Source organism: Sminthopsis crassicaudata, chromosome 3 (genome assembly GCF_048593235.1).
Source record: "Sminthopsis crassicaudata isolate SCR6 chromosome 3, ASM4859323v1, whole genome shotgun sequence".
In the NCBI taxonomy this organism is placed as follows: Eukaryota; Metazoa; Chordata; class Mammalia; order Dasyuromorphia; family Dasyuridae; genus Sminthopsis; species Sminthopsis crassicaudata.
In genome coordinates, this window is record NC_133619.1 from 393,066,754 (window position 1) to 393,094,274 (window position 27,521).

At 33.8% G+C, this 27,521-nt stretch overlaps 1 protein-coding gene across 2 annotated transcripts in view; it reads left to right on the forward strand.

The window, feature by feature from the left end:
• The window catches only part of LYPD6 (LY6/PLAUR domain containing 6), a 153,956-nt gene that overhangs the window by 53,749 nt on the left and 72,686 nt on the right, over nt 1-27,521 (forward strand). Inside the window, exon 1 of one of the 2 annotated variants that reach the window (XM_074302198.1) lies at nt 21,149-21,267. The exons of the other annotated variant lie outside the window; for it this stretch is intronic. The gene's annotated coding sequence lies outside the window, so the exon portion shown is untranslated. Of the gene's footprint in view, nt 1-21,148; nt 21,268-27,521 lie in introns of those variants that run through there. 2 annotated transcript variants of the gene reach the window in all.

Consider the following 27,521-nt stretch of genomic DNA (forward strand, 5'->3'; position numbering starts at 1 on the left):
ACATACAAAAGAAATTTTACTTTTTTGCCTGCAAGATTATCACCATTTTTTTCCCCTAAATAGTCATAATAGGACAGATTAGTAGTCAATAAATATTTATGGAGTATATGCTTACTTTGTGTCCCACATTGTAGTGGCCTGAAAATAAAAATATAAGCAATTCTTACTCTCAAGAAGATTATATTCTAATTAGGGAAGGTATTACATAAAAGGAAGTTGATGGGGAGGAGGAGAGAAAACAAGATACCAGGGTGAGGTGGGGTGTAGTAACTCCTGTGGAGATGAGTCAATGGTGTATCCTACATGAGGCATGAAGACACTTTTGGCCTGAACTTCCTCCTCATATTGGAAGTTCTGAGAGGAACCAATCAATCAGAAGATGAGCCCTCAGGGGTGGAAAATACTTCCAAGATGAAAAGTAATCCAAGGGTGGAGTATGCTTCCAGGGTAAGGAAGTTTCAATGGCTCCTATGAAGAAACTAGCAGTATAATCTTGAGAGAGAGAAATAGAAGCATCAAAGGTAATTTAGATTTCTAAACCCTACTTTATATGAATTATTGGCTACACGTATATTGTTCTTTCTATTTCCATGCTATGGTTTTTCCTATATCCCTTCCCTTTTCTCAAATTTGTTGGGTCACATAACTTTAGAACAGGAAAGGTCACAAATCAGGAGTTGGAAGAAACCTAAGAGAATTCATGTAGGGCAACAAACAGCTTAGCAAACTGAAGCTCAGAGATATTAAATGGCTTAGCTAAGGTCACAGAGGTAGCAAGTGCCTTTTCATTGTACCATACTACGTCCACTATATTAGAGCTTATTTTATATAATTTTCTCACTTAAGAGTTGAGGAAACTGAGGCGCAGGGGATGCTAACAATCAGGCAGGTCTAGTCAAATATATGAGCATCTAAGTGGTACATTTTCCTGAGTTCAAATCTGCCCTTGATCTACTAACCCTGTTTACTTCAGTTTCTTTAATTGTAAAATGAGCTAGAGAAGAAACTGGCAAACTATTTTACCATCATTGTTAAGAAAACCCCAAATGGGATCATGAAGAAACAGACATGACTGAAATGACTAAATTACAAAAAAAGAGGGAATTTAGAAAAAATGGTCCAGGCAAAAGCAAAAAATAAAACAAAAGCTTAATGAATGTTCATAATTTTATTCACATGTAGATATCAACAATATACTAGATTTAGTCCTCAAATGAATTGTTGTTTTATGTAAATATAATGGAACTCATCTTAGAACCTTGCCTTTTATTTCACTGAAAGAAGTGAGTGATTGCTGAGAGATTCCTTCTCTTTTCTCCTCCTTAACTCATATTTCACACAGGCCTTCTGCCACTTTCTTTCACCTTCATCCCTATTTCACATGATGGGTGGCCCTTCTTATCTAGACAAACCTCTTTATATGCACAAGTGATACCATTCTATCCTTTCTTCTCCAGAAGTTTGCCCCTCTATCATCCTCACTCACACATCATCTTCAATGGAGCTGCTCACACTGGACACTGCCCTTCCAGTGAGTTATAAAACCTGTTTGCCAGAGCCAGTGCATCTTTGTCAAAAATTTAAAAATTATTGGTATAGAGAACTAAATTTAGAAGTTCTCTAGGGTTACCTGTGACTCCCCCTTTCTCCCATCAGATGGCTTCCTGGCTGATTGGTCATGTCTGGGTATTGGACTTGGAGGCACTCTCTGGGTGTGGCATCAGCTGCCATCATGCCCCAAGTGTTTTTTGCCTGGAGCCCTGGAGCTGGGCCCCTCATCCCGTTTCCCTGAATCAGTGTACACTCTGAGGCCCAATGGAGTCCTCTGTTGCATTTTGGACATGGGGTTTTGGGTCTTGTTCTCCCAGCCTGCTTTCTCACTTTGTTTCTATGCCAACATTGAGCTTTCAGATGCTCTACTTTACCGCATTGAAAGCATTGGCGAGTCTCTCTGGAAACCCCTTGCCAAAAGAGACCCTGTCTTCCTATATTGGGATCTTGGGAAGTCTGCATCATAGCCTGGCTATAAAAGGCATTTGTGCCCACTGTGGCACAGAGTCTTATGATCTCCTCTAAAGGAGCATCCCTATTTAGTCCTAGTATAATCCTTCTACAAACCTCATTGGCATTGTCTCTAGCAAGTTGCCTTACCAAAGTGTCTGTTACTTTATTTTCACCATTAATCTGTATGACAGCTGTCTTTCTGGCTGTTTCCATAAATCTTACAAATATGATTATGTCTACTTTATCCTCAAAAAACTCTCTCTTGAGCTATCCATTCCCACTAGCTCTTGTTCCATTTCTCTTCTTCCTTTTTGTCACTAAACTCCTTGAAAAGATCACCTATAATCACTGATGCCATTCCCTTTCATCTTTCTTTTTTACCTTTTGACAGTTTTGCTTTTCACTTCATCTTTCTACTGAAACTGCTCACTCCAAAGTTACTAATAATCTCTGAACTGCCTTTTCTCAGTCTTCATCTTCCTTGACTTCTCTGCAAACTTTGATGCTATCAAGCACCTTCTTCACATCGATTTTATCTTTTCTTCAGGTTTTTATGATTCTCTTTTCTCTTCTTTTCCTATCTGAGTAGAAAATGTGAATTCCTCCTCAGTTTCCTTTGATGGCTTTTCATCCAAATCATACTTCTATATGGAGTTGTTCTCCCAACCTACTCCAGACTCTGTCATGGACTTTTTTCTCCAATTATTCTCTTTCACTTGGTGATCTGAGCTTGCAGGGATTCAGTTATCTCTTTGCTGATGATTCTCAAATCTTATCCAACTCTAACTTTTATCCTGACCTTCAATCTCAAATATCTAGCTTCCTATGGCACAACTTGAGTTAATTGTCCTTATAGACATCTTAAATTTCACATATCCAAAACTGAACTCTTTTAGGTGACAATTCCATGCTCCTTGTTCTCTCTTATCCTCTATATCCAATATGTTGCCAAGGATTGTAGGGCAAAGGCAACCAGAAATAGTAAAATGAAGACTTTGGGCCGTAAGGTATAATAGGATAAACAGAGTTGTCTCTCAACTTTGTGGAGGTTAGGGGTGTAGGACCCCCATGAATGTGAAAAACCATGAGTAACTATAGGTCCTGCCTCGAATCTCTATTTTTAAACAATTCCAATCATTTTATTTAACACAAAAAAAGTAAAAGAACACACTGCACCTGTAAAAAAGTTGAAGTTTCTTTTGAGAGAGATTTAGTCTTGAATGCTATGTAGTCTTCTCAGTATCAGTTTAGCTACAGCAATTGCTTCTTGAATTTCCTTCTACAAAATGTGCAAGATACAGTGATCACTCTGAGAGAAAATCTTGTGACCGAGTCTGATGACAAAAAGGAGTTATTCCCAAAGAAGTATCGTGTATTTTTTTTTTTTAGCACACTAGATGCTTCTTAGAAAATATTAATTGCTTTTAATGAATTTGTGTATTTATACTTCTGGTAGAAAATGATAAAATAGATTAATAATTATATTTATGCATTTTTTACTTACTAATTTTGTTTTTCTTCATATATGTATGTCACCTGCAATTTTCCAAAATAGGCAGGTAATCTGCAAAATTCCTATTTAATTTTTGATGACCAATCTGTGAATAACCAAAACCAATAAATGAAAAGGGATGATTGTATAGTTGATTTTGAAGTCAGAGGACTTCAGTTCTAATACTCCCTCTACTAATCTTAATTTTTACTCTTAACTTATCTGGTCTTAGATTCCTTCCTGCAAAATGAGAAGTTTGGGTTAAATGATATCTCGGGTCTCTTCTAATTCTGAATCTACAGTACTATGATTATAACAACAAAGATCATAAGAATGAGGGTCTCCTTCCTTTCACTCTGAAGTCAAAATGTGGCATGGAGTTTTAGGAATGAAAATCCTTTCTTCCCAATGGGGAAGAGTCCCCACTTTCTATTATCCTTTGAATACTTGCATATTTGAAGTCTGAGAAGAAAACCCAATCACTAAAAATTCAGGATAGTACATTGCTTGTCCACAGTATCCAATTTACCTGTTAGCTTGTTCAGCAAATACACTTTTCTTTAATCACTAATTGAAACACAGATTTATTTGTTATGGAACAGAACTTGAAACAAGATGCTAAATCAGTGGAATTAATAGACAATAGTTGTCTAATTTAGCATGGTTCAGTATGATTGATCTGATCCTACAAGGAGATGTTATGGGCCAGAACTTGAAACAAGGTACTAAGTGGAATTGAGGAGACAATGGTTAAATCTAGTTTAGCATTGATTTAATCCTACAACAAATAATGGTTTCCTAGTGATGTAATGATTGGTGTATACTCAGTGTGGAACATATAAGGAGGAGCTCTCAGGGCCAGAAAGGACAAACACACTAGAAGCTCTCAGAGGCTGAGACAGATTTGTTCCATCCTCCACCTTTGCTGTGGCTGGAGGCTGAAGCACAAATCCTTGGAAGTCTGGGAGATTAGAAGCCAGAGAAGGCAGTCTGGGAGACTATGGAAGAGAGAGAAGTGGTGGCAGGCTGTTCTGTGGAGAACACTGAAACCAAGATCCGGAAAGTCTCCAGAAAACTAGCTGAGCTCCAAGTGAAGAAGACAAGACTTTGAAGGAGACCATAAAGGATTTGGACTTTAATGCCTGACTGCATTTGGGGTGATTGATGAACTGAAATGAAGGCTGCCGCCAGAGACCCTAAGGAAACCCCACAGAGAATATTACAATTTAGAGAAGAATATTACATTTATTCATGAAATCTTATGCTAAATCTATTATATGATCACTACTCAATTTGCATACTTTATTCAGGACATTTGCAAAAGGGGATTTTTTTCTGTTGCAGAGATGCTATTCACCTGTCCTCCAAAACTATAGATTTTTAAAATAATCTATTTTAGTGGACATAATCCTAAACTCATAGGCATCAACTATTGAAAGAAAAAAAAATGTCAAACCAATAGAACATGTAATAAAATATATTTCTACAAATTCAGATAATTTTTTCTCTATGTTTCTCCCCCCTCTATTGTAGACTTGTGAAGGAGTGATTCCAGAGTACAGATAGCTGATATCAACTACTGCTGGCAGCACTGCCTCCCATACACTTTAGCTGAGGTTAGAGTTCTAGATAGCTATAAGAAGTTAAAACAATTTAGTATTGCATGGGTAAGTTCATTTGATAACTCCTTTGCAACCTGCTTTTTCTTTGAATTGAAATTTTTTTTCTAAATGTCCAGTATATTTTAAAACGTTATTTATGTTAGATAACTGTAATTTCTGTAATAGCAAAATGGTTGCCTGAGATTCAAACACAAGGGCATCTTTTCTTTTCTTTTTCTTTCCTTTCCCCTTTTTCCCCCTTCCCCTTCTTTTTATTTCTCCTTTCCCTCTTCTCCCTTCCCCTATATACTCTTTTTTTTTGTTTGTTCTCCTCTCTCTCTTTTCCTTTCCCCTTTCCCTTCTCTTTCACTGTACTTTATCTTGCTCAGGTTAGAAATGCAATGACCACTCACAGGCCCAGTTCTACCACTGATTGACATGAGAACTTTGGTCATTTCTAAAATGAGACAGGAGAGGCACACAGGGTTAAGTGACTTGCTCAGTGTTTATATAGTTAGTAAATTCCTGAAACCAGATTTGAACTTGGGCAGATGTCTTTCTTACTCTGGATTTAGTCTCTATCTACTGAGCCAGCTAGCTGTCATCCATTCTATCTAGAGGAAATAAATACAAGGCAGTTGGAGAAAGAGGTAAAGGGTAGCTATTAGGAAGGGGTTGGGACGAGGAGAAGCAATAAGGAAAGAATCTTGAGAATATAGTAATACCAGAAAACTAAGGGTTTTAAGAATACTCTCTATATCTAACTCTTTTTTTTTTTTTTATTAAAGCCTTTTATTTTCAAAATATATACATAGAATTTTTAACATTTATCTTTGAAAAACCTTATGCTCCAAATTTTTTCCCTCCCTTATCCCTACTGCATTCTCTAGACAGCAAGTAATCCAATATATGTTAAACATGTGCAATTTGTTTATACATATTTCCGCAACTATCATGCTGCACAAGAAAGATCAAAAAGAAAAAAAAAAATGAGAAAAAAACAAAATGCAAATAAATAACAAAAAAAATCACTAATTCTTTAACTCTCACAAGTTTTTTTTTTTTTTTGTTTTTTGTTTTTTTTTTTTTTTAATGTGACCTCATTGTTTCATCTGTATAAGGGGGATAATAATCTCTTATCTGCCTAGAGGCTGAACCATATAATCAGTTCTAAGAGTAGTGATTAATTGCATGTACACCAGTGAAAAGCTTGCCACATCTTAAATTTTGTATCTTTCTCAGTGCTTATTTCAATGCCATATATCTAGTAAACACTTATTAATACATGTTTGTTGAATTTAATTAGTTTGGGATAAGTATGGTTGAATGTCTTCATTTTAACATTTTTTTAAAACTAAGCTACTTTGTGATGAATTCTAGTCATGAAAATGTCCTTGTGCGCATTCTCCTTTGTTTATCCTTTTTGTAGGACAATGTTAGAGAAAAGAAGGGTCACACTTAGTGTTATTTTTATTTTTAAATGAAGAGCCCTCATCTCATCAGTCATATTCATGGAGATTGAATAATTACAAATTGTGAGAAAATTTTTGCAAAGCTGAAAAAAATTAAATCTCCCTGTTTACTGGGATAATGTAGACTTCTTAATGAAGGTATTGGTTGCTTTCCAGATCCCAAATGCATTTTTAGAAACACTCTCATCAACACAGGAAGGTATAATTTTAGTTAAGTGTAAATGTGTGACTTTAAATTAAGGAAAATTAGGGGCTCATGCACGTGTGTGTGTGTGTGTGTGTGTGTGTGTGTGAGAGAGAGAGAGAGAGAGAGAGAGAGAGAGAGAGAGAGAGAGAGAGAGAGAGAGAGAGAGAGAGTACAGTGCACTCTCATGGGACTGTGGGTGTGCACTCTTTTGTGTCTGGTCTTCCTACCTGACATGTGTAGTATGATGGTATATTAAAACTATAGAACTCTGTGAGTTGTAGGTATGACTTTTTATAGATCAACTATGAGTATGTACGACCTTATGTAGACCAAGTTTCTAAATGCTCTTCTCTTCATTTAGAATTAATGAATCTTTCTAAACAATTTTACTCTATATTGGAGCAGTTTGGACAAGTGGCCTGGGGGTCTCTGGGGTTCTCTGAGACTTTTTCAAAGGTGTTACTGAAATCAAAACTGTTTTTATAATAATATTTTTATAAAAAAATATTTTTATAATAATAAGACTAAGACATTATTTGCTTACTAAAATACCCCTCCTTTTTCTAACTACATATCTGTGTGAGGCTGATTTTGTTCACTAAAAGTAAATCAACAAATTGAAGGCAGAAATAAATATGAGAATCTTAGTATAAACTGTCTTCTATTAAGTTAGATGTTAAAGATATTTGCAAAAATATATAAAACAGTGCCATTATTCTCACTGATTTTTTGTTTTGGAAAAGTATTTTTCATAAAATATCTTATTTATGTCAGCATTAATGGTTTTATTATTTTCATTTTAAAAGACTTAATAGATAAATTTTATTTATTTCTCACACAACAAATATTGATGAATGTAATTGACATAAAAAAATTATTTGATGTCCTTGTAATTTTCAATAGTATAAATTGGTCTCAAAACTAAAGTTTGAGAAATACTGCTCGATTGTATTAGAAATAGTAAAAATAAAAAATAAAAAATTCAATCCTTCGCCCATTCAAAATGCCAGTGTTTAAGCAAACATTTGGAAATAGAATACTTTCTCCATACTTCCCATTTTATTTTAGACATGATCCTACAACTCTTATTGTATTTATGAAGCAATCATTGGCATCAATCAGAATGTTAGTGCTGACTTTGTAATAAATCACTGGCTTTTCTAAATCTTTCAACATCCTGATTAAAATGTTCTGTGAGATTTATTCAATTAATGTCAACACAACTCTTGCTTCTTCACTGTGTGCTGCCATTGAGCATATAAAATAAATAATGCTTGTAGAGATTACTGGTTAAGCATATTTTCCTATACTGTCTTTAAGAGAATAAAAGTTTTTTCCAGAGGTAGAATGTAGTCACCAACTATATTTGAGAGACTGTGCCAAGGTGGGTGAGGGACAAAGAAGTGGGAACCAAAAAAAGGTAAAATACAGTCTTTGTTCTCCAGGACCTTAGAGTCTAATGGGACAGACAACATGCAAACAATCATTTACAATTAAGATACTCATAGGAGAAATTGGAGATAATCAGCAGAAGACAAGCACTTAGCACAAAGGGAGTTCAGGAAAGACTGCTTGTAGAAGGAAGGATTTTAGCTGGGATTTGAAGTAGCAAAGAAGGCAACAATAAAATAAATTATTTTATGAATGGCTCACAGTTTTGCATTTTCAAGCAATGCTTTTCTTTTTAACACCTCTGTGAGGTAGGTTGTAAAAAAAATATTCCTTCCCCATTTTACAGATGAGGAATTTGAGGCTGAGGGGTACTGTGACCCTTTCAGAGGCATACAACTATTAATTATGGAGGCAGAATTCAAAACCAAGTGTTCTGATTTCCCTTTCCAAGACTTTCATAGGTTGATCTTTTGATTTTTTAGTATATCTAGTTATGAATAGTATTTGAATCAAATTTAAGATGGCCTATTAGCCAGTGGTATTTCTCTTTGGAAATATCTGAATTCTTTAAGAGTAAGGTTGAATGATTGGGATAAAGTTTTACTAGCCTATTCATGTAATAAGAGAACAGAAGAGACTTTCTCTTTGATGGATTAGCTGTAATACTGCTTAGGGACAAACAAGGTGATAGTTATTGACGATTTAAGTCTCTTTATGATTTTATGATTATCTTCCAATATATCCTCTGAAAAAATGGGAAAAATTAGGAAAAATAGAACACTGTAGAAGTATAGGTCTGTTTTTTGAAGGAAAATAAAGAGACTATACCAGCTACTGTTTTCTGAGTTCTTTGAATGAAGAGCAAAGAGATAAATTGGTTTGACAATTAATGTTAAATAAGATCATGAGTTAATATGGGTTCAGAAACTAATTTGTGGCAGGCAATTTTGTCACATTAGTAGTATGAGAATTCATTTTCCAACGATGCTAATTTTTAAATTTTGAGTCTCATCCACATTTCTGTTCCTGGCTAGTTAAAATTTATGGAAATAATTGCCAATTGCTTGACATCATTCAGCTTAGAAACATCAAAAGAATTGCTGGGTCATGTGTGCTGCCTTAGGTATAATCCAAAGATTAAAGCCAGTTCGATTTAAGGAGACCCCAGATGATAGATGAATAAAGGAAGCATTGCACAAAAATCAGAAGAAGGACATTTATCTTACTTAGACAAGGGATCGAACTATTCCATGAGCAAAGTATTTCAAAAATATGGCATGAGCTCTATAAATGTCATTAAGAAAAGTCAGTTTAGAAGATTAAAATTGACTAAGAATACTGTCATCATGTTTAAAACTGAGAAATTGAAGAAGTTGTTTATTTTTTAACTTATTTCTTGGGTGATAAATAAGATACTATTTTGGTAATTAAAAGTATGCTAAGAAAAAAAAAATGTCATTTAATTTCCTGACATAAGTAGCAAAATTTATCATTCCTAGTGGGGAAAAAGCTATACATCTATCATTTGTTCTAAACTGATGCTAGGAAATGGTATAGAATTTTATTCTTTAAGTAAGAGTAATCTGGGTTTAAATCCTAGCACTAATACTGGCAAGTGTCCTCTACATGTCTCAGTTTCCTCATTTTTGAAGTGTTGATATTACTCACCCCTACCTAAATGCAGAGGGCATTGTGAATAAACTGCTTGTGGTAAATCATACAGCATTTTAAAGCTGTGTGTAATCATTAACCTCTTGGTGCCCCCAGATAATTTTAATTATGGTGCTATGTAAAATCATGAATTTATAACTGAAAGGCACTCCAGGGGCCATGCAAGCCTGTCCCTTTATCCAGTCATTTTTATAGTTGAATAACCTGAGGGCCATGGAGATTTAAAAATGTGCCTAAGATTACACAAGTGGTTGTTAGTTTGTTAGTTTAGGTAGAGGGAGTTTCTATAATAAAAGTCCTCACTTGGATGAAATCACAGATTTAGGCCAAAAAAAAAGTGTTATTAATCATTTAAGTCATTCAAGCTTTAAGAGCTTTTAAAATATATATATACTAAAATCAAAAAACCCTATTTGATGTAAGTAGAAATACATCTTTATTTCCTTTTTAATAGTTTTCCCTTATTGATTATGACTCTTTTGATCATAGGTTAGTAAAGGACTGGGACACATGCCTTACCTTATATAACACCTAGCATGGTATCATGGTTTTTGTTTTTAATGTTATTTGGTGCTTTTTTTTTTTTTTAATCTCTTTCTATCCCATTAGCATTATTTTGACATCTTCATTATGAAAGTTATCAATAACAGCTTATGACATAATCAATTAATTTTAAAAGTATTTATTGAGGACTAGCATTTACTTGCATGTTATAAGCTTATAGAATCATTTATCTGGATCTGCAATGAGCTTCAAAGGCCTTTGAGTTTGATGTTCTTATTTTATAGATGATTTGTTTTAGGTAATATAGGCATAAAATCAATGGGAAGGATTCAAAGTATTCCTTATCCAAATGTTTCTGTTTGTTGAGTAATCTTAAAGCAGAATATTGAAAATGCTTTTCTAATCAGTATCCCTCAAGCCAAACCCCAGATGGCTTCCCTTTTAGGAATCTTCTTAGTTTATCAGCTATTATAAATTGAATATACTAAAAAGGGCAGAAAAAAGGACCATGCAGCCTTCAGGGACTCCATTCATAAAGAATGAAGTTCCTTATCTCCTCTTCGAATTTCTTTTTTTTTTTTTTTTTTTTCCCTGAGGCTGGGGTTAAGTGACTTGCCCAGGGTCACACAGCTAGGAAGTATTAAGTGTCTGAGATCAAATTTGAACTCGGGTCATCCTTAATGCAGGGCTGGTGCCCTATCCACTGCATCACCTAGCTGCCCCGTCCTCTTCACATTTCTTTAAAAAGACTCTAACCTTTACCCCAGCCCTGGTGCAAAATACATCCCATGTGATTGGACTTGCCCCAATGCACCTTTGCTGTTTGGAAGAATAACATATAAACCCAACATTTACTGTGAGAGGAAAAAAGGGAACAAAAAAGATTACCACATTGGTGGAAGTTCCAGAGTAGTGTATCAATAGTTAATTTTCTGGCTCTAAGATTGTTAATTTTTCACAATGGGGCAGCTATCAAAGATGCACGTATATGTGAACATGCATGTACCTACACATATACATTCATATTTTTATGTCACTTGTGTCTATATATGTATGTATGTGCATCTTTTTTCTTCTCTCAACCTGGAAAACATATAAACCAGGGTCTGCCATCATTGTATACTAATTGTATGATCTTGAAGTATGGGATAGAAAGAAGAGTAAGCATTTGGGTATGAGGCAATCGAAAGTGCCTTTTTTTTTTTTTTTTTTTTTTTTTTTTGGTTAACATGTGCAAACTTTATTTGATTGATCTTTTAGTATCTCTTACTTCTAGAGGTTTCCGTTTAGTGGACACTGTTGCAGAATGACTAAAATAGTTGGCTCAACTGATAATCCAGCAAGGAGTAATGATGTCTGAATTAAAACTGGCATCATGGAAACCAAAAGTCATGTCCTAATTACAGTTGTTTTTCTGTGGGGTTCCTGGCACATTTTTTAACATCCATTCCCTTAAGAAATTAATCATTTCAGTCAGGTAGTTAGACTTTTTTTTAGATTGAATTAACTAGACAATTCAGTGAAATGAATCAAAATACTAATAGTTAATACTAATAATATATTATTAATATAATATTATATAATTATATTAATATTTAATTATATATTGTTAATATATAATTAATGTGTAATAATATATTTTAGTATAATAATTATATATTATATAATATATTATTAGTATTAATAATTATTACACTAATAGTTAATACTGCTAATTAATAACTAATAGTTAATAATCAAAATACTAAAATACTATAACCTGGAAAATACAGTACTCAAAACTTTCTTCTCCATAATTAGCTAACAATGTAATTTAACCTTGCTATTCATATTCTTTGTAGAGCAAAAATAAGATGTCAAAAGGCTAAAATGCTTGCTTTTTTCCTTCACTGGAATAGTACACATTTATCTTTAAAAAGAACTGATGTAGAGAGGTTGAGAAAAAATTTCTTTCCAGCATTTTGACAATAAAAACAGTACCCTACTGTTATAACACATGGTTATTAGCCCCAAAAGCCAATGCATAAGCCTGGGACCAAAAATAAATAAGCTCATTTTGGCAATGGGTCAGGAATTTCCCCAGAACTGTTAATTAGCCATTTTCCTAATCAATCTTTCCTAAAATTAGGATCTACTTATAAAGCCATATAAAACATTTGGGAAAACTACATTATCTTGAAGAAAGAAGGCCAATTTGATCCTTCTGGCTTTGGAAAATATAAATATCATTGGGTACAAAAGAGAAAGTTTTACTTAGTTAATGGATAGATTCCATATGTAATTTAACATTACTCTTGGGTTTCAACTCCTGTTTAGTTTCATAATTACTACTTAAATGTTTTTCACCTTTTTTAAGGCTATTAGAGTTTGGATATAGCCTAAGACTCTGATCCTATTAATTCTTGTTAATTTTCAAAGTCCTTGACATGTCCTTTCAATCTGGCCCCATTTCTTTACCTGGATAGTGAAAACAACTTTTCCTGAAAGGATTCTGATCAGAAAACTTGTTGTTTTTTAACTAAAGCAGAAAAGGTACAAAATTGATCATTATTAAAAAAAGAAAAAAGATCCAGAGTAGATTCTTGAATACCATTTATGTACAGGTGGCAGCAAAACCATTCTTCTTTAACAGACTTCTCTTCAACTACTTAAAAAAAAAAAAAAAAAAAAAAGGGAGACAAATGGCTTAGAGTGATATTGGTAACCTATACCATGCCTTTTCATTTAGCAGAAAGTGGTGACTCAGAAAATGGGCATTTTAGAGCTAATCTGAAGGTTAATGGGATCTCTGCAAAGGAAGAGAACAGATGTAAGGTATAATGTAGTCAAAGTTGAATTGAAAAATCATGGTGGACCAAAGTAAGTGTCCTCTTTCTATATGGCAACAATGAACAAGAGATGGACTGCAAGTAATCCTTGAGAGCCCTTAATGCTGGAGAAATTGAAAGACTGGGAAGATATATTTTGTCAAACCTGAAATATCTCGCCACTCTTTGTTCAGTTTTGTAGTTTTGTGCTTTCAAGATGTAAAATGATCATCACTACCTACCTCCTACAGGGACACCTTCTGCCCTCCAAAAAATTCCTAAGTCTTAGTAGCCACCACCATAACTGCAGTGTTTTGTATGTTTTTTCTTTTATTTTCCCAGAGGGTAGAGTGTTTTTAGTCACTTTGCAGTGGTAATTGACTAAGCCAAATGGAAAAATCTCCACACACCACAGCCTGACAGAGCTCCCTCCAGCAACATTAAGGTGTTCTCTTCCAGAAAGGGAGCTCTTCCATTAGCTTCAAATCCTTTGCTGAATTTCTATTTTAACCTCTTAAGTTTTCATGTGAGCTTCTGGGAAAATCATTATTTCTTCCTCAAGAAGAAATATTTTTTGAGATTAACTAGGAAATAAGATCCCTCATTCTTGATTATATTTCCTATGTTCTAAGCAGTATGAGAGAGGAATACCACTTATTTTTTTAATTCCATGAAGTGGGCAGAATGTAGGGGTAGAACCAGAGTATTGTGGGATAGATAGTTCCCTCAACTGGCTGCCAAAAGTCTTGGGCCATAGTCCCAAGCCTACTACTAATTAGCGTGGCTTTAGATAAGCTGTTTAAAATCCCACAATCTTAATTCTCTTTCTAAAGTGAAAGAATTAGACTAGATGAACCCAAATCTTTGTGAGGTCCAACACTGAATGGTTTTATGATATTAAGGATTACTGGTGTCAACAATGGTCTAGTAAGACAGTGAGTAGAAAGAAAATGTTTTATGTTCCATTTATAAATTGAAGCTATTTTCTTCTCTTCAGTATATCCACCTCAAGAAATACATGATAATCAGTACATCATCTACCACTTGATTACTTTTGGGGGGAAAATTAGCAACAAACATTTATTAAGCACCTTTTATATATTACTACTAGAGATACAAAGAGAAGTCAAAACAGTTCCTGATGTTAAGAAACTTACAGTCTAATATGAAAAGTAAAAGAATTTAAGTTCAATTCTCTCTTACCCTTTACTGTAGTGTTTAGATCAAAATTTAGTTGATTGATTCTCTTTATTCCCTTCTTCCAATTATTCCTGAAAATGATTTCAGTTACAATTAGAATCTGATCAATAGTATTTTCTTTCACTTTATTACTCAGAGCTCAGGCTATATTATTTCAAGTGAATCTGGGTGTCTTGTAGATGGTTAATTTGGATAAAATTTAAGTAAATCTACAAAACAGTGGGAAAAACTTCTGTGGGATTCATTGCATGGTCAGTATGAGAAAATGACATTATTGTTGCTCTATTGGGAAAACACCTCAGAGAAATTGCTTTAGAGCTAATGTTTTAACTTTTACAATTATCTATTTAAGAGAAAAAAAAAATCTTCTTATAATTCTATCCTGAGGGCATGACTTCTTTTTATAAGATGTTTAGATAGAGTGAAAAATCCGTTTTCCTTATTTTTAACTTCACTAAAAATAAGATGATTCTCCTTTATCCTTCATTTCCTATGCAGTGGTTGATGTTTCTACAAGCCAGGAGTGTAAAGTTATTTTCTATAACTTTGAGGTTATAGAAATTCATTACCTGAATTAATAAACAGATTAAAAAAATAAAAATAAAAAACTTCAATGACTTGATGAGTGACTACTTCTTTAACTCTTCCTCCAACTTGGCTGGGAATATATAAATTAAGCTTCTCTTTCCTTTCTATGCTTGGGAACAATTTCATATCCTCCAAAATGTATTAGACATTTAAGCTTTTTTAAGACTTGCAATGGACATTCAACCACATGGGGTTGTATAATAGAGACTTTAAAGGTCAATTAAAACCTTTCTTTCTCTCTCCCTTCCCTTTTCTCTCAATTTGGTAGGGGAGAAGGAAAATAAGATTATATCCTAAGTACTAGCTTTTAAAAATATAAGATACTTTATTAGACTTGAGACATTTGATCAAGGATTTCCCTTATTTTCTATCTGGATAATAATCTCCTTAATCTTTTAAAACATGGTGTGCATATATTGATGGTTGAAGAAGAGTGGAAGGAGAGCAATAGTTATGGCAAGAACACTGCTTTGTTTATCTCACAGAATAGGCCAATGTTTTTTCTACTTTTGTTGGATAATGCTTCCCTCAGTCTATTGGAACCAAGAATACCTGAGAAAAAAGGGGGAAATGTAAAATGCTGCAATCCTCTAGTCACTGCTGGTCATGTGAGTGGCTTTAACTGAAACATATGAGAGTATAAAGTTTGCTAGATAAGAACTGAGTTTTAAAATTTACAGACTTGAAACAGAAAGGTCAGAATGGTCCCCAAATGTTAGTGAACTGCCTGTATTTGTGTATTGTCTGAGCCTTGGTTGAAAAACTCAAACTGAGGCTGAAGGATTTTCACCTGTCATCACAAAGTACTTTCAACTTCTTTGTCTCTTTGTCTCTGATACATACAAACACACACACACACACACACACACACACACACACACACCCACACACACCCACACCCATTTTTATTGAAGATAGAGCTGATTGGCTTCTCATTCAAGAGAGTTGGAGGTTGGCCAGTTTTGTGTTTCCAGTTATTCAGCTTTCTTAACTATCTTTATTCAATAGGAATCAAAAACACCAAAAAGGTCCTTTGCTAAGTCTTGCTTTTTAACATAAGATCTGTTCTTAATCAATGCCATTTCCTGACCATGGTACTTTAGCCTAATATAGTTAATTGTACTTTTGACATATCAGTTTTGCAGCTGTGTAAATGGAGAGTGGATTAGAAGTTAGTGATAGAACTGGAGGTTGTGGCAATGCCTTATTTAAGAAACTGTGGCATTATAATTTTATGGATTGTGAAGGTGAAACAACTTGTGGATAATGTCAAGGTCAAGGTAATAACCATCTCTGTGCAGCTGAAGTGATTGGTCTTGCTGAAGAAGAAAGATGCTGAGCAATTATTTTCCCCCATTTTTATGGGATGTGGAAACTAGGATACTATTTGACATTTAAATCCTTTTACAATATGGCTTCATCCTACTTTTCACAGTATTATTATACACTGTTGACAAAGACTCTGAAATTCGGTAGGGTTAGGGAATAAGCTTGGGATGAGCTGCCACTGCCTACTGCTTCCCAGTGGCAAGTTAAGTCCAGGAGTAGTGTTACTCTTTTAGAATCAGAGAAGAATCCTTTACTCAGTGATTCTCATGAGAATCAGGGTGCTCACTGGAGAGACACATACTGATTACTGAAATGGGAACAAACTTATACTGTTGATTTGGTTCCTTACTCTTTGCTTCAAGGTGCAGATTGGCTGAATTTCAGTCAGAATTAATTACAATTGGCTGGATTTATAGTTAGAGTTATAATTGGTCGGATTTACAATCTGAGTTAATTGGATTTATAATCCTTTTTATTTGCCCATTCCATATGTCAAAAGGTTTGTGCCCTGTGACCCTAGCCAATTTGGGTTGGTTGAAGCCTGGGTCCCTTTGTCAGGAACTTTGTTGTTCAGTCAGCAACTTGACTCAGATGGTAATGGGTTGGAGATGTGGCAATGATATATTTAATTAACCTCTCCCTTCATCCTGTTTTGACAATACCAGTGGAAACCTAACTTCTCAATCTAGTCAAATTATTCTACTTACTATTCTTCATATATGACACTCCATCTTCTGTCTCCATTCTTTGCATAGGCGGTCCCAGATGCTCCTGCACACTTTGTTCTCACCTCTGAGGATTTAGAGTTAGGATGATCTGAGTTCAAATCTAGCTTTAGATATTTACCAGCTTTGTAAACCTAGACAAGAAAACTTCAGCTTCAGTTTCCTCTATTGTAAAATGGGGATAATAATAGTGCCTACTTCCCAGGGTTGTTAGGAAGATCAGATGACATAATATTTGTAAATGACATGTCTGACACATAATAGGTGATTAATAAATGTTTATTCTGTTCATCTTTCCTTTCCCTTTGAGCTTTAGAAGATATAACTTCTTTTACAACTCTGGAGCCTCCTGCTGACACCTTTACAGATTCCCAGGATGTTAGTCTTTTCATCTTTCTCTCTCTCTACCTTCACATAGAATTACTTTGTGTATCTGTGGATATATTTTGTACTTACTTTTGTATATCCACATTTTCTCCATTGGTAGCATGTAAGCTCCTGGAAAGGCAAAGACTATTTTGTTTTTATCTTTGTATATTACCAGTCCTGGCATAGAGCCTGACACATAGTAGACACTCAATAATTGCTAAGTGATCAAAAGATATTAAGATGACGATTTTGAAAAATTACAAGGTGGCTTTGGATGCCTGCCCTTTTGTTTTTGGAACATTTACAGTTGTGCCATTGGCAATTTTCTCCTTTTTTGAGTCAATAGTAACTTGACATTGACCTTATTGAAAAGAATGATATATAAATATAAATGTGCAGTTAAAAGTGTATAGTCTTATTAACACATATAGGTTTATTAAAATATGTATTATTAAAAACATACCTCTTTTCATTCCAGTTTATCCTTACATACTTCCTATAACTAGATTGCACCGTGGATAGGGTACTGGATTTGGAATCAAGAAGGCCTGAAGTTTCAGATAATTAGTAATTGTGTGATTCTGAGTGAGTCCTTTATGTCTGTTCCCCTCAATTTTCTCATCTGCAAAATGTCATAATAGGATCTACCTCCCAAGTTTGTTGTAAGGATCAAATGAGATAACATTTCTAAAGTGTTTTGTAACCTTTAAAAGCACTATATTTATGCTAATTATTATTATTCACATTAATATTTTATCAGATCCATAGCCTCACTGGTAAGGGCACTTACTTCACTGGTTTAGATCACAAGGCAGTCATGCCTTCACATTTTGCATGATTGTTGTCCATATTTTTCTATATCTCTGCCCTAGGATATCTATTAATGGGCTGGGATTTTTCTCTGGTACTTTTCAGAATTCTATAGTTCCCAGGGCAGCCCTCAGCTCTCTCTATGTTTATTAATGCAGCATGGCATTCCACATAGAATACTAGGCTTGCAATTGGGTCTATCAAGGTTCTAATCCACTATCTGACATTAGCCAGATCATGTGGCAAAACATAATCTCCCTGAATTTCAGTATTCTCATTTGAAAGACTGAGGATAATTGTGTATGTATTATATACCTTTGAGGTGGTTAGATGGCTCAGAAGATAGAGTGCTGGCTTGGGATGAGGAAGACCTGAGTTCAAATGAGGCTTCAAGGATCTTATAATCTAAGAGCGGAGATAAATTGCTGGCAAATGAGTAGCCATCTTTTTATCAGTTAGGAATATGTAGAATATAAGTATAATGGAATTTTTCTTTGTACAAAGTAATAATATGAAGAATTCAGAGAAATATGAGAACTTGTGTTATATGACCTCTAATTTTTTTTCTATTTCTAAATCTATAATCTTGTGGATTCACCATGAAAAAAGCAAAAATAAGAAAGAACTATGGGATGACTCTGATAATATCAGTGAAAGGAAACCTTAAGGGGAAGTTGAAATCTAAAGAATTGTAATAAATATCTTGATTTTAGAGTACAAATCAATAAGGTAGCCTTCTATGTGACCTTCAGCAGATCACTTAATTTGTTTGCCATTGGAAAAGGAAATGGCACCTACTCTAGTATCTTTGTCCAGAAAAGTTGTCAATTAGAGTTCATGAGGGGTCATGAAGAGCTGGACAGGGTGGATGTAAGAATCATCTGTAGAGCATTTCCCAAGTTTTTAGACACTACATAAATATCATTGTCATTATTAACATTCTTCCTTTTCTTCTTTTCCATGTGCATGATAACTTTTCTGGCACTTTTCACATGTATCAGTGTTGGTAATAGGCTGTAGAGATCTTATCCACAGCATATGTGTTTTCAGTGCCCTCTGGTTCATCTGAAATTTTGTTCTTTTGAGACTGTAACTTCCTATGATTCTTACAGGAAGAATCCTGATGTTAAGAAAATGGACTTTTGTGGCAAGAAGCAGCTGAGATCATTTGAAGTTCTGTGAAATATACTAATGGGATCCAGTTCAATCTTCTCTTCCTATTTAACTCAGGGCCCAAATCACTATCTATTTTTTGATGAAAGAATTGTGATTCAACAATATTAAGCACTTCCTCAAGGTTATACAGGACACTTGAATATTAGTTGTTTGGATTGTTTTAAGACCCCATTTGTCCCATTAGCAACTTACTATCCCAGTTGGGGTAACAATTGCTTACATTGGAAGAAAAAAACAGTCCCTAGTTTTTGTTATATGCAACATTAAAGTGTTATAGTTAAAAGTATGTATTTTCTTGAGTACACAAGAGCAATATCAGGAAGGAAGGTCCTAAATTATTAATAAAAAACTGGAAACAAAATGAGTGCAGATCAATTGAGAGATGGCAAAAAAAATTATAGTATATGAGTATAATGGAATATTTGCTTTGAGCAAAATAATATGAAGAATTCAGAGAAACATAAGCCTCTAAGTTTCTAAATCTATGATCTTGTGTTCAGAATGAAAAAAAAAGCAGAACTAGGAGAATAATATATGGAATGACTATGATAATGTAAATGAAAGGATCCCTCAGAGGAAGCTAAAATCTAAAGAATTGTAATAAATATCTTGATTGTAGAGAGCATTTATTAAGTGCCTATTTAATAAAATATTCCAAACATGATGGAAAGTTTTGGGATACAGTAGAAAATCAAAAACAATCCCTCCTGCACTCAAGGATTTTATAATCTAATTGTGGAGGTAAATTGCCAGCAAGTATGTACAAGCACAATAAATACAGGATAAATAAACTGGAGATTATCTCAGAGGGAAGGAACTATCATTAAAGGGTGCTAGGTTTCTTGAAGAAAGTGGGATTTTAGTTAAGACCTAAAGAAATCAGGGAAGCCAAGATTTGGAGATGAGGAGTGAGATAATTCTGGATATAGGGGATGACAACTGAAAATATATGGAATTGGGAAGATAGAACATCTAGTATGAACCATAGCAAGGAGGCCAGTATAATTGGATTACATGGTACCTGGAGGATCATAAAGTATGAGAAGATTGTAAAAATTGGAGGAGTACAGATTATAAGGATTTTAAAAGCCAAACAAAGGATTTTCTATTTGATTCTGGAAGTAATTGGAAACTACTGGAGGTTATTAAATAGGAGAGTAACATGATCACACTGAAACAAGTGGTTATAATGTACTTTTCTCTTTTTCATAAAGATATAGTAGAATACAGAAACAGAATGGTGTGGAAACATTTTCAAACAGTCCTTTTATTGGTTGGTTTTACTTAACTGGCTTTTTTGTAATAAGGAAGATCTAGTACTTTGTTTATTTGGGCTTGCAGGTAATCTGGAAATAACTGATATAAAAATAAAAGGCATCAATAAAATCTACTAAAATAAATAAATACAAGAATAAAACTAGGAGGCTGAACTAGTTTTTCTCTAAACTCCATTACAGCTCTAAGAGTTATAATTTAAAAGTATATGTTTTGAACCCATATATCAGGTGTGGAGAACCTTTTTTTTTTTTTTTTTTTTGTGAAGGGACATTTGGATATTTATAACATTATGGGCAATACAAAATTATCAACTTGTAGAACTCAAGAATTGTAAGGTTATTTTACTTAGCTTTTAACTCATCATCATTGCCTGAGATTGCTTTAAGTGAATGATTTCATGGGCTGTATGAGGCCCACAGGCCAGAGATTCCCTACTTTTGATATGAAATAACTCAGTTTTCCTAAAATATTTTCATATAGGGATAGGGATTGAACCTGTACAGTAATCCCTTTCAAAGGACAATTTTACTCATCATGTTTTCAATATATTGCAGGTCAGCATAAGAAATTAAACAGAAATTTTGGAAGAGCAGATGACATACAAAGGCCAGCAGATGACATTGAGCCTATGATGAAATGCTTAACCCAAATTTTGCAATAAGGTACATTCCATTAAAAAAAAAAAAAAAAAAAAAAAATCAGATTTCTTCTCTGATACAAAGCAAGGACCAAAATTTTTGGAAGAAATTTTCAGATCATGGGGATACTTCCTCTCTTGCTATATGGAAGGAATAATTGTAATTTCATTGGTATAGTAAATTCCTAAGTACGAAACTATTTTTTTTCTAGTGCAGATAATTTTTTTAAAAATTTAGATATTTTTCAAAGTTAATAGTTGCCTAAAAGGGTAAATGACTGGTTCTGGTTCACATAGCTATTTCTTATGTGTCAGAGGCAGAATTTGAACCTAGCTATTTGAATTTGAGGCCACCATCTACTCCATCATTCTGACTGACAAAACAAAAGATAAATAAAATATATCAAAGAAGTACTTAGTTTGAAGAATTTCTATTTGAAACATTTTTAATTTATTTTTTTTCTGGAATATTGGACAGAAAAAATAGTTTGGTCAAGCCTTGCTATGGACAGCATGAGAGGATTTTAATTCCAAACTCCTCATGATAGTGAAGTTAGCTTTCTATTATTTTCCCCCCACAGCTGCAGAGCCATAATATTGAAAATAAATGGCCCATAGTTACTTTTTTTTTTTTTTTTTTGGACACAAGAACTACTAAATCATTAGAGCAGTAAGTTTAGTAGAAATAGAAAATTGAGGGTGAGGAGGATGGAATTTTTCAGCAAAATTGTTAAAAGCAAAGTGAAGTTCACTGTTCCATTATCTGGACAGCTGGCTGACTTTAGACAGGAGAATGCTTTAAGTAGCTGCCTTCTTAGATACAGCTTTACTTGAATTGAACATCAGAGGGATTACACATAAATCTGCTAAAGATTAAGGGATCTGGAAACCTATCTTGTTGTTGATCCTACCTCAGGTTGATCTCCACTGTGAAAGAAGATGAGATTAGTTCCCACTGCTAGACACTGTATGAAATTGTAAAAGTTTTCTAACCAGCAGTCTTTCTAAGTATCACTGGAATCTATTACAATCTATTAGCTTCTGAGACTTTGAAGCAGAGACTGTTAAAAGTATGGCAAAAGTAAATGTGGTGGGAATATTAGCTTTCCTTTGTGGGGGTATTTGATTATTAGTGATAAAACCATGTGCTGAAGTGAACCACAAAATGTTTACTTTAGACTTGACAATGGGGGTATAAGCGTTATTATAAAAAAGTCTATCTTTGAAAATTGGGCTGCTTAACAATCTGGAAAAAAAATGCTGCAATTACTGTATATTGTCACGTTTTTTGACTGGAATAACAAGGTACTTAAGACCTTCTGTTTGAAAAGTCAAAAACAGACATTTTTTTCCTTTGGCCCTAATTTTCTATGATGTCATTTTATTCCTCAGTCCAAGAAACTGACAATAAAAAGCTATTACTTATTTTTAAAAAGTAGCCTTTTTTTCCCCACGAATTGCTGGGAGTCTCATATTAGCATTTGAAATGACCCTACATAATTGTTGTTGCAGAGGATTATGATGAAATTGATGAATATCAGATATCCAATCATGTTTACTCCAAATATTTCAGAAGACCGGGGATATCATGAATATGGGGAATTCTCTACTTAAAGAGCTTGCAACTCATCTAGACCTTAATAGATAATTTCATGAGCTTTTGTGTCTTCCAAAATTTACTACTTGATGAATAATCTTTTGATGATGAGCCTCTCTAAACTTAAGTCATTTCCCATATAACAATTTTTACTGGGTCTGTAATCAAAACAAGCCCTCCAGGTTTAGAAGAACCAGACAAAGTTTGTGAGCTATTGCAGTTGATCGTTATAACTGTTGGAAATTGTTTGAATATTACAAATGGTTCTTGGATCCTCCTTACCTCTGGAATTTCTTGTTTGCTTCAGGTTTAGTGTGGAATGCTTTGGGGTCATTTCAAGTAAACATATATAACTCAAGTCCCCATTTCATTGCCCATATAGAAACAAATACTTTCTCCCAAAGAAAACTCACACAATGGTGGGGAAATTATTTTATATGGGGAATTGAGAGGGAGAAAGAGTCAGTCTTTCCAATTCTTCTCATCTTTGGGTAGATAACATAGAGATCTGCTATAACCTACTGAGTGCTTTTGTCTAACTTGTTCCACATCTGTCAGGCTTCTATTTTTTTTCTTCTGATTATATATGTAAATCATTGTTTAAATCCTACCATCATCATCACCTATTAGTATTGTTGTTATTTCTATTATTATTTCTATGTTTCATGGATGCCATCACAGATTTAACCACACAATCTTTTTCCTTCTTTTCTGCTGAATGCAACCTCCATCTCTATCTCCCTACTTTCAACAACCCTTATGCTCTTTTTTTAAAGTTCCTATCAGAAAGGAGACTCCTCACCAATCAGAATCCTTGCCTGGCAATGTCATCATTCAGACATATAGTCTCCTGAACATAATATCAGGGAATTCCTCCAAAATATTGATGTTTTTTGAATCCCCAGTATTATAGGAAATGGTATTCTAAGGACTTTTTTTCTTTACTATGGTCACAACACATATAATATATTTGAAAACAGCTATTCATTTAACAATCACATGTATACAGATAAAATCTTACATAATTTCCTTTTTTTTTAGATTTCATTAAAAAAAATAAAATCTAGAAATGACCTTTTAAATTGTTTAATCCTCTCATTTTACCAGACTTTCATGAAATGAAGGACTGGAAAGACTATGTGAATTGCCCATGATCACATAATTAGTTAATTGCAGAATTACAATTAGAATCTAGATCTCCTGACTGTCATCTAGGGGTTTACCATTATACTTTCCCTCCTTTCTTCTTTAAGATTAGGTTTAGTATTGTTGCTATGGAGATTTTGAAGGATCGTGATATCTCTTGTTCTGATGGTCTTTTGCTATGCAAGAGTATCACAGATGCTGGCAGGTTTTACTAGATGAAAATGACTTTCTTTGATTACCAGACCACTAATAGATTGCCATCAAAGGAAGAGATTAGCTATGTTTTGAGAGGCTTATCAGCAAAATGCTGGTCCTCAGCTGTTGAATTTTTTAGAACACAAGTTTCATGGCACTATTGATCTTTATCAATATACAAATAGATTGTAATCTGTATTATTTAAGGGAGTCCCTACGCTACTGCAGTCCCAGAGGCTTTGTAGTATCTTGGTCTTATATTCATGTGTATCAATTTCATTGAAATTCTCTACAACAAATATTTACATATATATATATATATAGCCATTTCCATATTAATAGGAGAGATTGAATATCAACAATAGATCTTATTTTAGGCCATGTGAAGGCCCTAATTTGTTTAAAAGGCAAAGTAGTACTGAGGAAGAGATTATTATGATAATCTGTGAAATTTTTAGGTAACTTTCAAGGAAAGATGATGGAACCAGACAATTAGTACAGAAATAGTAATATGCTATTTGAGAATTAGTTGAAGGAAATGGTAATGATAATCTCTGTCAAAGAGAGTAGGAATGTGATCACCTCTTTAAATATCTGAAGGATTTTTTACACAGAAGGGAAATTCTATTAGTTGGTTATTTTTGTTTTGTGTTTTCCCCTATGTTCCAAAGAAAAGAATTAAGCCTGGTGGATAAATTTTACCAGAAAACAGATTTTGGTTTAACATAATGCAGGCCTCCTATTAGAACTGTCAGAACATTCATTGAATGGGCTGTTTTGGTGAGGTGTGAGGTCTATACCACTGGAGGTCTTCAAACAGATGCTGGATGACTACTTGTCAAGGATGTCACAGAAATAATTCATGCTTTGGGGAAGAGGTTGTGCTAGGTGACTTCAAAGGTCCCTTCTGGTTCTAAGATTCTATTGTTCTATTCTCTCTGGACAGTTGCCTCAAACTCCTTCAAGCATTTCACTGGCTAGGATATAAATTTATGTAAATACAATAGCAGCTGTGTTTCCTGGTCTTTGCATTTCTCTCTCAGCTTATTCTGCTTCTGAGTGTGCATGATTTACAGGGTTGTTTTTTTTTCCAACTCTTAAGAGTTTTCATTAGAAATAAGTAAAAATGAAACTAAGAAGATGCTCAGGTTTTTTCCTATTGATTGATACGTCTCACATAGCTGATTATGTGTCAAGCCAATGGATCAACAGTATAATTTTCTTTATTTCTTGTATAATTGTGTTATGTTTCTTTTTTTTGATCACAGTTTTAGGGTAGTACAATTATTCTTACATTTTCTCTTTTTGATCTATTCTCTAGGCCTGTTGTTTTTCTTTTAAGATGTTTTACTTTCTCTTATATTCTTTTCAATTTTTAGATTATATTTTTGCTATTTCTTGGTCTCTTATAACTTCACTGGCTTTCCCCTTGCCCAATTCTAATTTTCAAAATGTTTTTTTTTTTTTTTTTTTAATTTAAAACTCTTGGATCTCCTTTTCTAGTTGGTTGACTTTTTTTTCCCCCATAATCTTGTTTTCCTTGAATAGTTTGTATTTTTTTTAGTTTTTCTTCAATTTCTCTCATTGATTTTTGAAATCTTTTTTGAGTTCTTCTATAAATTCTTTCTGGGCAAGTAGCCATTTAACAATACTCTTTGGGGCAGAAGAGCTTTTTTTTTTTTTTTTTTTTTTTTTTTTAAACCTCATTGATTTCCTCTGAAGACTAACCCTTGTCTTCCCTATTCCCATAATAAGTTTCTATGGTTGGGTTCTTTCTCCTTTGCACTTCATGTATCTTAAGTTTCCTTCCTGGGGCTGAAAGGTCCTGAGAATCTTTGTTTCCACATTGTTCCAGGATTTCTGTTCTGCCCCTGCCTTATTTAGTTTTCAATTTTGTTTTGTTTATGGAGGAAATCTGGAGAGCTTGAATTTTTTAATCAGCTCCATCATCTTCTTGGAATCCTTCCCCATAACTCTGAACTCTTATGAAGAAAGGCATAACATGTCCCAGAAGAATGTTAGCTTCTAGAGGAAAGGGGCTATTTTTTTTTTGTTGTTGTTGTTGTCTTTGCTTTCTCAGTGCCCAACACAATGTACACTTATGCATATTTATAGATTCAATTGGAATTGACTTGAGTAAAAGGTATATTCAACTCACAATCATCCATGCTTTAAAAAAAAAATCAACAATTGAAATTCGATGCTGAAATATTGTCAGGAAATTCACGTTAATGCTCTTTTTCTCTTGTTCACTCCAGGAACGCTAACAGTAGAATGTTATAGCCTAATGGTGTATACACTGGTAGAGAGAAGCCAAATTGAGTTTAAAAATTTGTTGGGGACTCTTTGGTTCTTGGTTTCCAGATATGTACATTAGAGGGATTGTACTAGATCTCTGAAGTCACTTCTGGTTCTAGATCAATGCTCCTAAGAACTTAGTGTCTCAGGTCCTTCTGGCTCTCATTTGCTTATGAAATATTTAAGAAAAGAATTTTCATGCAGGAAAATTTAGCATTTTGACTCATTTACAATAAAACACATCATAGGTCAATTCTAGAGACAAAAAAAGGAAAAAAAATGAACAATAATAAATCTACTTTAGTGAAAATATCTTGAACTCATTAAAGGAAACACCCTCCCCCCCCAAAAAAAAACAACTCCATGTTGTTTTATATTTCATATTCCTTTTTAGTGAAACTGTTATAAAATTGGATAAAGGTAATTTCAACATAAAAATATGCTGGAGAAAGCAATCTACATATAATTGAATTCTTATTATTTTATGTTCTTGAGCTCATTAACCAGAGTTAAGATTCTGATTGTAAATGTAGCTATTATAGATGTTGTCAGTTTTCATTATTGTCAGTCTGGGCCATACATAGATTTTTTCATATTGAACATGATACAAAGACATGCAATAATTTGGTCCTATATTAGTTATCAGACCAACAATTTGATTAAATGATATATTATCGTGAATGTGAGAAAATAGTTTGGCCTTTTGCAGGAAGCTACTAATTGCCAACAGAATAAGGTTGAACAATCTTGGTTCATCTCCCCAGAAAAGGAAGAAGAAATAAATTATAAATATAATACCATTAAGTTGCAACAATGAATGTGCAATATGTATAGGCAAAAGTTCACCATATCATTTTATCATGGAAGATGGCCACAAGATCTACCAAAATTAGTGCCTATAGTCTGAAGATAATGCTTCTAGAAAAAATATAGTGCAAAAAGAATTTGGAGAAACTCTTCTAGAGTGAATGATATTTGCTTTTTAGCAACAGCTAAAAAGTAGCTATATATGGTCAAAATGGAGACTGGTTTTCATCTTAGAA